The sequence below is a fragment of the Physeter macrocephalus genome, chromosome 11 (assembly GCF_002837175.3).
Source record: "Physeter macrocephalus isolate SW-GA chromosome 11, ASM283717v5, whole genome shotgun sequence".
Classification (NCBI taxonomy): domain Eukaryota; kingdom Metazoa; phylum Chordata; class Mammalia; order Artiodactyla; family Physeteridae; genus Physeter; species Physeter macrocephalus.
In genome coordinates, this window is record NC_041224.1 from 119086646 (window position 1) to 119100560 (window position 13915).

A 13915-nucleotide genomic window follows, 5' to 3' on the forward strand; every position below is an offset into this window, starting at 1 on the left:
GATAGCAGATGTATATTTCTTATTGGACCCATCAAGAGGTGCATATCAGGTTGTCCCAATATTGGTGATGCTAAGTTTGATCACCTGGTTAAGGTGATGATGTCATGCCTAAATTTCCCATTGTAAAGTTAACCTGTGTGGTGATATTTTAAAACCAATAGTTTTTTACCCATTGGTTTTAGCATCCATTGATGATTTTTACATTGTGGGTTGAAAATAGTGATTTTCGAATTCTATCATTTTCTTGACGTTCATTAGTTGGTGTGTTAGTTGCCTCAGGCTGCCATAACAAAACACCACAGACCGGGTGGCTTAAACAACAGAAGTGTATTTTTGCACGGTTCTGTAGGCTAGAAGCCCAAGACCAAAGTGTTGTCAGGGTTTGTTTCTGGTGAATCCTCTCTTCCTGGCTTGTAGGCAGCTGCCTTCTCATGGTGTCCTCCCTGGCCTCTTCTCTGTGGCTTGGAGAGGGAGAGAACCCTTTGGTATCTTTTCCTCTTCTTATAAGGACCCTAGTCTTATAGGATTAAAGCTCTACCCTTATGAGCTCATTTAACCTTAATTACCTCCCTCTAGGTCCCATCTCCAAATTCAGTCACATTGGGATTAGGGCTTCAACATGTGGACTTTAGGTGGGACACAATTCAATTCATAACAGCTGATGTTCTTCTGTAAAGTTGAGCTTTCCTCTTCTTTCCCCCACTTTCTTTCCTCTTCTTTCTTCTCCACCCCTGCCACCTTTTCTTCTTCTTCTGAGTTTTACTATGGACTCATGGATTTATTTTTCATTGAATGATTATGACCTATTTCTGTCACTATTCATGTTGATTGTCAAATTGTCCAAGATGTGGCCATGGGAGCTCCTTCAAACCAGCTCCAGTATTCTTTCGATATGACTCTATCAATGTTTAAGCACTTCCTTCCTTTCTTGGACAAGATGTTCTAGTCTACCTTGTGTTTTCCCTATCCCAACCGTTTCTGGAATCAGTCATTTCTCCAAGGATACCTGGTTCCTTTTGGTGGGAGATGGTATTTAGAAACACTATCTTTGAGCTTGTTATTGCTAGCTATGATTACCTTGAGAATCTGTTATTTTTAATAGATTTGTCCATGTTATAGCTATAAAAACTGTACCAATGAAGACTTTATTGAATTAGAGATTATCTCTTCAAGAGTACAGTCAGGCATTTAGTAAGCATTTGAAAAGCTTTTGAGTGGCTTGGAATGTAACATGTACCTAGTAAATGTTGATAAATGAATGAATAAATGGCCTTGATTATGGGGTTTGCTTGGTTTGCTAGGAGGAGAATTTGCCCAGGCTGTAGTGAGTGGGGGAGATTGGGGTCAGTCCTTATATGTGTATTTATATATGTATTTTATATATATTTTCAGTCTGTAGCTCTCTCTCCTGTTAATGAGAAAAATCCAGATTCCCATCTCCAGACCTTCTATAAACTCTTATGGCTGTTTTCCCAGGAAGTGATTCCATGGAGCCTTTAACTTCTCATTTGTGGTTCTCAGTGCATCCCTTCAGACTTCTAGGGGGATGAGATAACTTATCCTGAAAAGAATACTTGAAAAAGAAATATTTTTCCTGGTTTTACAAAACAGCTAGCTAAGGAATATAATTTTTTCACAGATGAAGAGAATCCAGTTAAAATGAAGCTAGCAATACAGATTTCAGAGCTCTTGAGATTCTCATATATTTAATATCTATTCTAAGGAACAAGGATTCAGTCACAACCACTCTTTGAGGATCTATTTACTGTCAAAGTGTAATTGGATTTTGATATAGCAGTTCATTTTGGTGGGGGTGGGGAAGGGAAGGTGATTACAAAATAACAAACAAAATGTAAGCGATGGTACCTTTGATTTTTTTTTTCCTCCTCCTGGATCTTTACAGATACTGGGAATGAACCCCTTATCCCCGACAGTGGTCTTAGAAAACAAGGCATACACTTCAACTACTTCTGCTGTGAATATTCCATTGAAGCCAAACAGTATTATACTAGATTCATCAGTGTTCACACAAAGGTCATATCCTTACATATCTCTTTGAATTTGTGGGACGCATATGGTGTACCACTTCTATAGAAGAAATATTTTCATTTTAGAATTCAACTTTTGTAACCTTTGGCAACATGTAGTATCAATGGCTCTTTGTTGTTCAAAAAAAAAGTAAAACTGTAAGCTATCCCCAAGGATGTGCAGGGCGTTGCTATAGCAACAAAATCTGCCTCCCAGCACCACAAGAGAAGCTATGAATAAAAGATGGTGCTCTAAGGACAACAGAATAGAAGAGGCTGTTTCGATCCTTCTAATACCTGAAATTTGCTGTTATTTTGTTAAATGCAAAATAAAACTCTTTGGAAAAGGCCCAGTTCACTAGAGGGATGAATTTCTATATTGTACTTCAGATGTCATGGGGAAAAATACACACTTTCTGAATAGAGTCAGCCCATGGTAGGAAGACCAGGGAAGGACCAAAATATTTGATTTATGGGTTTTTTTTTGTTGTTTAGTTTTTTAAATTTGGATGAAAGAATTCAAAGACAAACATGTTACTCAGACATACAGAAAATGGGACTATTTTAAATTTGACCCAACATAGTCTTCTGGTTCTATATTTAAATATAAGCACACTTTACATAAAATATACGGCAAAACAAAGTGCTGTAATTTCAGCTTGCATTGTCTATTCTGTATCCAGTTATTTTCATGTGTACCCACTTTGGTCATTGAGTTCCAGCTCCTAGTGGCTTCACCATAGCTGCCTATCTACCTACCAACCTAGCTATGTTTTATGATACTGGGTATTTTAGGACCCAGATCTTAGGGTGATGGCTAAAGTTTCAGATGACGCAGAAATGAGTGAACTTTGAATCTCTTTATACACACACACACACACACACACACACACACACACACACACACACACACACATGCAGACACACCCCACATACATATGTATATCTTTTCACATCTATCTTTATATCATACTTAGTTTTTAAGAAACATATTTTTTTTTTTTTTTTTTTTTTTGTGGTATGCGGGCCTCCCTCTGTTGTGGCCTCTCCCGTCGCGGCAGCGGCCATGGCTCACGGGCCCAGCCGCTCCGCAGCATGTGGGATCCTCCCAGACCGGGGCGCGAACCCGGTTCCCCTGCATCGGCAGGCGGACGCGCAACCACTGCGCCACCAGGGAAGCCCAAGAAACATATTTTTTATTGTGTGTGAAGTTATTGATGGGTGAACTGTTTTTCTGAAAAGAGGTAAAGAACTCACCCCTCTGTAAGTGCTTATTTTCAATATGTTAAGAGCTAAATTAAACTGTTGCCAGAGATACGACTATCAGAGGAAAGGGATAGCTATGGACTAAATTCTGTCCCCCCAACCCCCAAATTCATATCTTGAAGCCCTAACCCAGAATGTGACTCTATTTGGAGACAAGGCCTTTATGGAAGTGGTTAAGGTTAAATGAGGTCATAATGGTAGGACCTTGATCCAGTAGGATTAGTGTCCTTGTAAGAAGAGAAGGAGAGACCAGAGCTTTCTATCTCTCTGTACACGCACTGAGGAAAGGCCATGTGATCACACGGTGAGAAAGCAGCCCTCTAAAAGTCAGGAAGAGAGGCCTCACCAGGGACTGACCATGTTGGCACCCTGATATCAGACTTCCCATCTCTAGAACTGTGACAAAATAAGTGTAAGCTACTTAGTCTATGGCATTTTGTTATGGAAGCCCAAGCTGACTGATACAGGTTTTAAAACATTTGGTATGATTACTTAATTTTCTTTCAGAGTCAAAGTTTAAGGGGGAACTGGTATGCACATGATTCTCAAAGTTTTTCTAGGACTTGTTTTTTGATACTGTCACCTTGGCAACTTTACACAGTTGGGGATATGAAGGTTTCTAATACAGTTATTAACTGTGTTTAAAAAACACTATTTTGGCTATGAAACCTAGAAAATAAGACTTTTTGTTTTAGTTGCAATAATTTTCCCACTGATTTTATGAATAGATATAATTGTAGAAGCTTAACAAAAAGGTAGCATTTTGTTTTTCAACTCTATCTTAATTTAGGTATGGATAGACTACATTTGGGAAGGATGGATTAATAGACTCTTTATCAGTACTAATGAGAGTAAATTCTGGATAACCACTGTCAAAATTTCAGAGATCTTTTTTCTTGTTCAGTGTTTTCTTCTCCTTGGATCTCTCCATAATTCAAAAGCTCCAGGAATTTTTTTTTTTTTTTGATTAGCAAGGAGTCTATTCGATTGAGCTGGTTATATGACTTGGTTGTTTCTCCTAGTCTTAAAGCTAAGCAGTGTGCTAAAATGTTAATAATGGGTGGTGAGAACACAGATGATTTTTTTTTTCTCCTTACTTTCCCACTTATTTTCTAAAGTTTGTATATTAAGCACTCATTACTTTCATCATGGAAAATAATAAAGTTGAAAAATACTAGGTGTTAGAAGAACTTGTAAAAATCCTGTCCTCTTTCAAGAAGAATTTTAAGTGGTTTACAATAAAAGACATTTATACAATAAAGCTAAACAAACTGGGAATTAGAAATCTAAAAGCACGAAAAGAAGAAGGAAGTAAATACTCTAGCCATGAGATTTAGTATAGTTACGGTAACTGAACATTAAATTTAGCTCTGAGCTTCCTTACAGCCAAGAGAAAAATAGTGGATTAGAAAATTCTCATTATCTGATCAAAAGAAAGTATACCAGCTAAGTATACTTAGTAAAAGAACATTTTTTTTCCTTGTTAAACTCCTAAAAGGAACTTTTCATAGTATGTTCTATTTGTATAAAACATAAAAAGAATATTTTTATATGCTTGTAAATATAGAGAAAATGTCTGGAAGATACACAGGAAACTATTGATGGTGATATAAAGTTGTCAGGCACTTTTGCTGCCTAGCACACTTTCCCCTTATTTTGCTAACAGTGTCCCTCTTAAGGGAACTGCTCCTCTTCTATTTCAGTCATGAGTTTCTGGGTGCTACCAACTGCGGTACTCTCTTGACCCAAGCCAAGCTCATCAGAGCATGTCCCTGGGATTTTTCTAAGGGAGAAAAAAAAAATCCCTTTTCCTGTTGGATGACTGTGATGCAAGGCTATGTTCCCCCAGTCACCCGAAGCTCTGTTCTCCACTACTCTAGAAAACTAAGAGAATAACACTAACATCCATGCAGAAGCAGAGACTAGAAGTTCACCAGGTTCATTCCCTGGGGCCCTTGGTACCACCCTGGTTTCAGCAGTGGTTGCTTTGATTCCTTGCCCTACCCTAGTGGCCTTCAGTTCCTCTCCTGCATTTAACTTCCTTCAAACTACAGGTCTATCACTTGCAATGGAAAGAATCTTGACTACGTGAGCTGGAATTGTGTGGACAGAAAAAGAAGGATATGGGAGCCTTTATATGGCTCGAAAAAATTTTTTTTAAAACAATAAGCACATATTATATTTATAATAAAAATACAAATAGAAATAAAAACAGGAAAAATGTTATCATGAAAAAATTCATATAAGGGGCATTATACAATACAGAGGACAATATCTCCAGAAAAGCAAATGCACTGGGCCTTTATTCATGTGTATTTCTTTCGTTGAGCTTTGCTGCAGTCTGAGAATAACACTGAAGTGGTACTCGGTGAAGGAACTAAGCTAATGTGGTGCTCTCCATTAATACTAGAATAGCCTGTAAAAAAGCATTCTACACTCCTAAGCTGAGGAGTGGACAGAGAACAAATCTCAGGCTGTCAGCTTATCAACCTAAGGGCCTTTGACTATTCCAGGTGAACTTCTGTGATGAGAAGTTAAGTGTGCATATACCGTCAAAGACACAGTGATATGCTTTGGATTGTAGAAGAGAAGATGGCAGGGGTGACATTATTTTATGAAAGACGAAGATAATGCTCAATTGTGTTTTTACCTAAATGAAAGGTCACCTCACTTGCAAATGGAGGTGGGTCACAGAGGTCCCTGAAGGTGAGGCCAAATTTTCTTCAAGAGGCAACTTCAGATCTGCTCGAATCCTTGTAAGTACTTTACTGAGCTCTTAGGGTAGCTTAAGATGGATGCAGCACATCACAGGGGAAAGAGACTTGAACTAGTTTACGCTTGCCCAGTATGACTCACTGACACGTACAACCTTAGCAACATCCCAGTTCTGGGTTCCCCTCGAGCAGCTGTAGATACAGAGATCCACCTGCTTTTTGGACTAATCTGTCTGGAAGTACTTCAAAGTCAATATGTCTGGAATTGAACTCATTATATATTCCTGATAACTTGTCTGCATTTCTTTATTACCTCTCTAGTTTTAGGGTACCTCTATCTATCTAGTCACCCAAGCCGGTTATCTGGGAGCCATTCTAGATTTTTCCCTGTCTCTCACTACCAATATACAATTGCCCCTCTCTTAGATATTTATAGATTTTGTCTTCTCCTCTCCATCTCCACAACCTCTGTTTTTGGTTCTGTGCTAATTATTTCTCATAGGATTGATTGATTAGTTAATTCGACTAGTATTTATTGAGCATCTGTCACGTGTCAAGCACGTGCTAGGCTCTGAGGATTCAGTGGTGAGCAAAACCAATAGTTCTGCTCTCATGAAGCTTATAGTGTAGGGAGTTACTGCAATATATCTCAACTGGTGTCCCTGCCTTTAGAATACACGCTCAGTCCATGAGCTTGAGCTCTTTTCTAAAATTCAAATGCAAAAATGCAAATCCGATTTAAATTAATTGCTTTCAGGATAAAATACACACTCCTCAGCTTGGCACACAAGTCATTCATGACCTGGCTCCTGCTTCTGTCTTCAGGATCATTTTTTCACTATCATACCACAAAGAGTGACTAAAGAGTGATCCATCTTCCAAAGCCACTGCTGAAAATTAGTCTCCTTATTTATACCAGACCTTGTAGAAGGGTAAAATCAGGAGGCAATCTGTATTTATTAAAAAGATATGGAAAGAAAATATATTTCTTTCTCTCTCCATTTAAAAATTTTGTATTCAGTTCCTTGGCTTAGAAAATAATGGATTCAGGTACTTGATTTGGAAGTTTCTTTGTCCTTTGTTAAGCACGCTCTTACAAATAAAAGAGGATTTGCGATAAATTATTAGAACAAACAAGAGATTTCATCAATGTTATTGGATACATGTTCAATATACAAAAAAATAGAAAATATAAGAAGCGATGTCATTTGTAAGAGCAACAAAAACTTCAAGGTGCTGAGAACATATTTGGCAAAAGATGTGTAAGACCTTAATTATGAAACTTTACTAAAGGTATAAAATAGAATTAAATAAATGGAGATATGAACAAGATTATGAATGAGAAGACTCAATATCAATGTCATTTCTCTCCAAATTAATCCATAAAGTCAATTTATTCTCATAAAAATTCCAAGTTTTTCTGAATCTTGAAATTGACAAGTTGAAACCAAAATTCATATGGAATTATAAAGTGCCAAGAAGAACCAAAATAATTCAAAGAATAAATTAGGGGAGGTATACTCTATTGGATAATAAGATTTAATGGGAAGTAATAGCAGCTGAAGCAGTGTGATATTGGCACAGGACAGGCAGTTAGACCACATATATCAATACGTGTGTGATATTGTGTGTAACAGAGATGGTAGCATAAATCAATAAGGAAAGTATAGATCTTTTTTATAAATGATATTGAGACAATTGGCTATCTGTATGGGAAAAGAATTGGATTTTTATTTCACATCACATGCAGAATTAAATTCCTAAAGAGAATTAAAGATCTAGAGAGAAAATAAAACTTTAAAACATGAGAATATCTTTAATTTACAGGCTAAGAAAGAATTTCTTACATTAAAAGCACATCAGGTAGGAAAATGAATATGTTAACCATATTAAAATTTGTATGCAAAAGGCATTATAAAGTTAAAAGTTAGCCATTTTGAGTAAATACCTGCAATACATTATCTGACACTGAACTCATTGTTACTGAAAAATGTGCCTGAATTTGTTTATTTCCTATCTGGATGAAGAACATCACTATGTACCTAGTATCCCAAGCTTATAACTAGTATATGGAATAAATTAAGGGACAAGTCAATATGAAAAATAAAAACAACTTCACAAAAAAGGGCAAATGATACAAAAAACCATATCATAGAAGAAACCCTAATAGTTAATATATGAAAGACATTTCAGCTTCACCAATGATAAAGTAAATGCAATTAAAACAATAAGGTACTGTTCATGCACATCAGACTGGCAAACTTTATAAAAATTTTACAAAATGCTGGTAGTACTAAGAATTGGCAAGAATGTGGTGAAAGTGGACGTGTCATATGATGGAAGCAATTTGGTAAGACCTGATAAAGTGGAAGATGTACAGCCTTTAGCGATTCCCTGGTGGAGCAGTGGTTAAGAATCCGCCTGCCAGTGCAGGGGACATGGGTTCGAACCCTGGTCCGGGAAGATCCCACATGCTGCGGAGCAACTAAGCCCGTGCGCCACAACTACTGAACCTGCGCTCTAGAGGCTGCGAGCCACAACTGTGAGCCCACGTGCCACAACGACTGAAGCCCACCTGCCTAGGGCCCGTGCTCCGCAACAAGAGAAGCCACTGCAATGAGAAGCCCGTGCACCTCACAAAGAGTAGCCCCTGCTCGCCGCAACTAGAGAAAGCCCCACAGAGAAATAAAGAACCGAAGCAGCCAAAAATAAATAAATTTATTTTAAAAAAAAACTCTCACATATGTATAAGAATTTTATTGTTGCATTGTTGTAACGGCAAAAATTTGTAACATCTGAAACTTCCTTGAGAAAGTAATATGTAAAAAGAAATTTATACATTCCTTTCTCAAGGAAGTTTGGACTGGGTAAATGCATGTCTTAGTCTGTTTGGCTGCTGTAACAAAACACCACAGACTGTATAAGGGTATATTGTATAAGACTACTATAAGAGTAGCTTATAGACAACAGAAATTTATTTCTCACTGCTCTGAAAGCTGGAATCCCAAGATCAAGGTGTCAGCATGGTCACCTTTTGGTGTGGGCCCTCTTCCTGTTTCATAGCTGGCACCTTCTCCCTTTGACCTCATGTTGTGAAAGGGGCTAGGGATCTCTCTGGAACCTCTTTTATAGGACACTAGTAATTCCATTCGTGAGAGCTCCACCCTTGTGACCTAAGCACATCCTACAGGCCCCACCTTCCAATACCATCACCTTGGACGTTAGGGTTTCAAAATATAAAATTTGGAGGGATACAAACATTCAGACCATAACATTGCATTATTGTATATTCACATATTTAATGTAATTACTGATATTTGCGTTATATATACACTGTTTTATTTATTTTGTATTTGTTTCATGTTCTTTGTTCCTTTTTTTCTCCTTTTTCGTCTTTCATGAATAAAATATTTTAAATCATTTTATTTCCCCCTTATTATCATTAGTTTTCCCCTCTTAATGCTATTCTTTTAGTGGTTATTCTTGAGATTACAACAGATATCCTTGACTAAATAGATCTATTAAAAATTAGTACTCTTACCTCTCCCCAGTCAGTACAAGGTCTGTAGAATACTTTATCCTATTTAACCCCTTTGCCTTTTATGCTATTGTTATCATTTATTTTATCTCTACATATAATTTTTTTTCTTTTTTTCTACGTATAATTTTAAACCTACATTATAATTTTATAAAGTCAATAATCATTTGAATTTAACCACATATTTACCTTCTCTTGCTCTTCATTCTGTCCTATATTTCTGTGCTTACATCTGGAATCTTTGTACTTTTGCCTGAAGAACTCACTTGAATATTTTATTTTTAGCGTGGGTTTTTTGGCAATAAGTTTTCAGTTTTTATTTGCCTGAAAATATCTTTGTTATAATTTCTAATTTGAAAGATAATTTTGTTTGGTGTGTAATGCCAAATTGGAAGTTATTTTCTTTCTGCACTTTAATGGTATCATTCCATTTTCTTTGGTTTTTTTTTTTTTCTCTTGACAAGTCTTATTATTTTTTCTTTAAAGGAAATGTGTCTGTCTTCTCTGGCTGCTTTTAAGATGTTCTCTTTGACTTTAGCTTTAAACAGCTTTGCCTGATGCATGTAAGTGTGATTTTCTTGATATTTATCCTGCTTGTATTTAGAGAGTTTCTCTGATCTATGGCTTGAGATCTTTTGTCAGTTTTTGAAAATTCTCATCCAGTTTCTGAATCATTGTTTTTTACCTCTTCTCTGAAACTTCAGTTGTAGAGATGTTAGCAATTTTACCACATCCTACATATCTCTTGCGCTCTTTTTGTACTTTTCTTTTTTTCCCTCCGTGTTCTAGTCTTCATGTTTTCTATTAACCTATCTTTCAGTTTCCTAATTTCTTCTTCTGTACCTAATATGCCTTTAACTCTGTTTACTGAGCTCTTATTTTCAGCTACTGTATTTTACAGATTCCATTACCATGATGAAAGTCTCCATCTTGTCATATATATTGCTGAAATTTTTAATTAAAATTATTTTAAAGTCTATGTTTGATAGCTCCAATATCTGGATCACCTTTTGGTCTATTGTCTATTTTCTGGGTTTTTTTTTTTCCCCACTTTGGTTTTGGTCATTTTTTTCTATATCCTGGCATACTAAATAGTTTAAAAAAATGAATGTAGATATTGTATAATAAAAATTGTAAAGGCTCTGGATAATGTTATCCTATTCCAGATAGGAGTTAGTTTTTTTAATGGTAGAGTAGTCATCTTGATCCAATCAGGGAGGAAGCTGATTCAAGGCTGAATTTAAGCCTCTGTGTTGGCTGGTCTGTCTGTTTTGGTTTACTGCAAAGGCGTAGACTTTGGGGAGTCTGAACTAAAAGCCTGAGTTATTTGTCAGATCATCTCTTCCTTCATGGGCCTTGGATTTCAATTTTTATCTCTCCAGTACCAAAAGACAGCCAACAGCTTAGCTCATTTGTGATTCAGGAATTAACAAATCACTCCAGGGGAAAGTGGTGGAGAATTTTCGGTTCACTTCTCTGTGATTCCCTTTTCTCCTGGATCCTGGTTCTTCTAATTCCTGGCTGTCCTAAATGTCAATTTTTATCTTTCTATCCCTGTAAGATTGACAAAAATCTCTGAGCCACTGTTTTCTTCTTGACTGCTTAACCCTGAGCCTTTTGGGAATTGGTAAATGCCTCGAAAGAAAAGGTGATAGGAGGTGTCGTGGTCAGTCCAATGCATCTCCCTTCTCTGAAGGATTAGCCCTTAAGTTCTTGAAGTCTTGATTGCTGTCCAATGCCTTGGAGAATGATTTTTTTTTTGGTAGCTCATTGAGATTTTCTAGTTATTCCTAGCATGAGGGTTGGTCTTATCAAGCTACTCTACCAGAAATTCCTAATCTCCTTTTTCAGTTGTTCTTTTCTGTTGCTGATGACTTATATCTGTTTTAAAATGACACTTTGATTCATTATAGTAGCTGAACTCTAATTGATTCATTACTGATAATGTCTACATTAGCAGAGTAAAACTTATCAAAATGAGTAATACTGTTAGAATTTAGTATGGTCAAAGAACTATGCCTGATTCCTGTGGTTAGAGTTTTAAATCACACTAGAATTATTTGTATTACTCCATTTCTCTGAAGAAAGGATGAAACTATTTTGGAAAAAAATATTTATAGAATTTGTAATGTCATTGAAACTCAGCAGTGAGGAAGATTAACTTGTAAAATGTTTCTCCATTAATTTCATTAACTATTTTGCTCTGGGAATTATTAAAAATTCCCTAATTTTTATTGCTCCACTGGCTAAGAGCAGTTTCTTTATGGCATGAATTTACTGAATCAAGAAAACCTTATCTAGGAGTCAGGTCAGACTTTACCTATACTAAATACTCTCTATTCAACAACTCTATAACCTCACCAGTGTGAATTTTATAAAAATTGAGAGGCAATGTGACTTGGGGGAAAAGAACATAGACTAGGAGTTCAGATACCCAGTTTCTAGTCTTGCTCTGCTAGTGATTATTTGATTTGGATCATACAGACTTCTCTGGACCTCTGTTTCCTTATCTGTAAAGTAAAGCAGTTAAAGTAGTCACTGGCTGTGGCAGATTTTATTTTCCAAAGATGGCTTCACAAATCACTCTATCCGATCTCACATGTTCTTACAGTGTAACTGAAATTCTGCTTGTTGAGAGGTGGGGTCTATGTTGTCCTCTCCCCACCCCCCACTTTAATCTGGGCAGGAACTTTTAACTATTCCAAACAATAGGGTATGGTAGAACTGATGCTATGTTAGTTTTGAGGCTAGATCATATAAAAGATACAGCTTCCGTTCGACTCTTTCTCTTTTGGGATACTTGCTCTTGGAACTCAACAACCCAGCTGTGAGAAAGCCCAAATCAGCCCTTGTAGAGAGACCAGATGGAGGGAGAGCCACGTGCAGAGAAACTGTTTTTCCTGTTTCAGCTTCACCCTGTAGCCTGCCTTCAGAGTTAATGGGTATCTCCAATTCTTGGGTCTTCTGTAGAATGGACTGACTTCTTGTTGGCTTTCCTTACCCTAGGTACTTAGTTGCTTTCCCTGGTCCTCTGAGTTAATGGTCATCCACCCTTTTGTTTTTCAGATTCCAGAATTTTGTTTTTATCTCTCATTTGCTATTGTCTTCTCTCCTGTGTTCTTTAACCTTGGGGCTTCATGTCTTTTTATTCCTCTTATTTTGTTTAATAGTGTTGAGAATGAAGCAGAGATAAATGCTTATATTCTACCCTCCATGTTTAATTGGAAGTGTCCTCTTTCACTTTCTAAATTTTATATTACAAGTCCATTTTCTTCTTTGACCTTCTGCATAATCATAATATAGAGTTCCAGTTATAACAAGCACTAAAACTTCCTGCAGGGTCAGGTATTTGCTATGATGTTTCTAGTGAAATACACTGTTGGGTGCTTTGTTTTAGTAGCCCATGGAGAAACGAGTGGGAATTAAAAGATAATCTCCCACACATATATTATCAGTTAACTTACTTTTACTTTAAAATAATTAATAGACTTTGTGGGGTTTTTTTTGTGGGGGCTTTTGTTTGTTTGTTTGTTTGTTTTGGTCACTCCACACAGCATGCAGGATCCTAGTTCCCTGACCAGGGATAGAACCCATGCCCCCTGAAGTGGAAATGTGGAGTCTTAACCACTGGACTGCCAGGGAAGTCCCATAGACTTGTTTTTTTTTAAGTAGTTTTAGGTTTACAGAAAAACTGAATGGAAAGATCAGATAGATTTATTTATTTATTTTTATAAAGATACAAAGATAATGCAGTGGAGAAAGGATATCCTTTTCAACCAACAGCACTGGAACAGTTGGATACTTGTATACAAACAAACAAAACCCAAAAAACCCTTCTATCTATACTTGTACCATAAACAAATGTGAATTCAAAATGGATCATAGACCTAAATATAAAACCTAACCTATAAAATGTGTAGTAGAAGAAAACAGGTATGACCTTGAGTTAAACAAAGATTTCTTAGATACAACACCAAAAATAAAGATTGATAAGTTGGTCTTCATCAAAATTAAGAACTTCTGCTCTTCAAGAGACACTGAACATGAAAAGACAAGCCACAGACTGGGAGAAAATATTTGCAAACCACATGTCTGATGACGGACTTGTATTCAGAATATACTAAGAGCTCTGAAAACTCAACAATAAAAAAACAAAGAACTCAGTTTTTAAAAGTGGGTAAAATATTTAAACACACTTCATCGAAGAAGATATATTATGACACAGAAGCATATGAAAAAGTCCTTACCATCTTTAATTTTTGGGGAAATGCAAATAAAAACTACAATGAATACTCCCACATATTTATGAGAATGCAATACATTAAAAGGGTTGACCACACTAAGTGTTGGTGAGGATGTGGAGCAAGTGG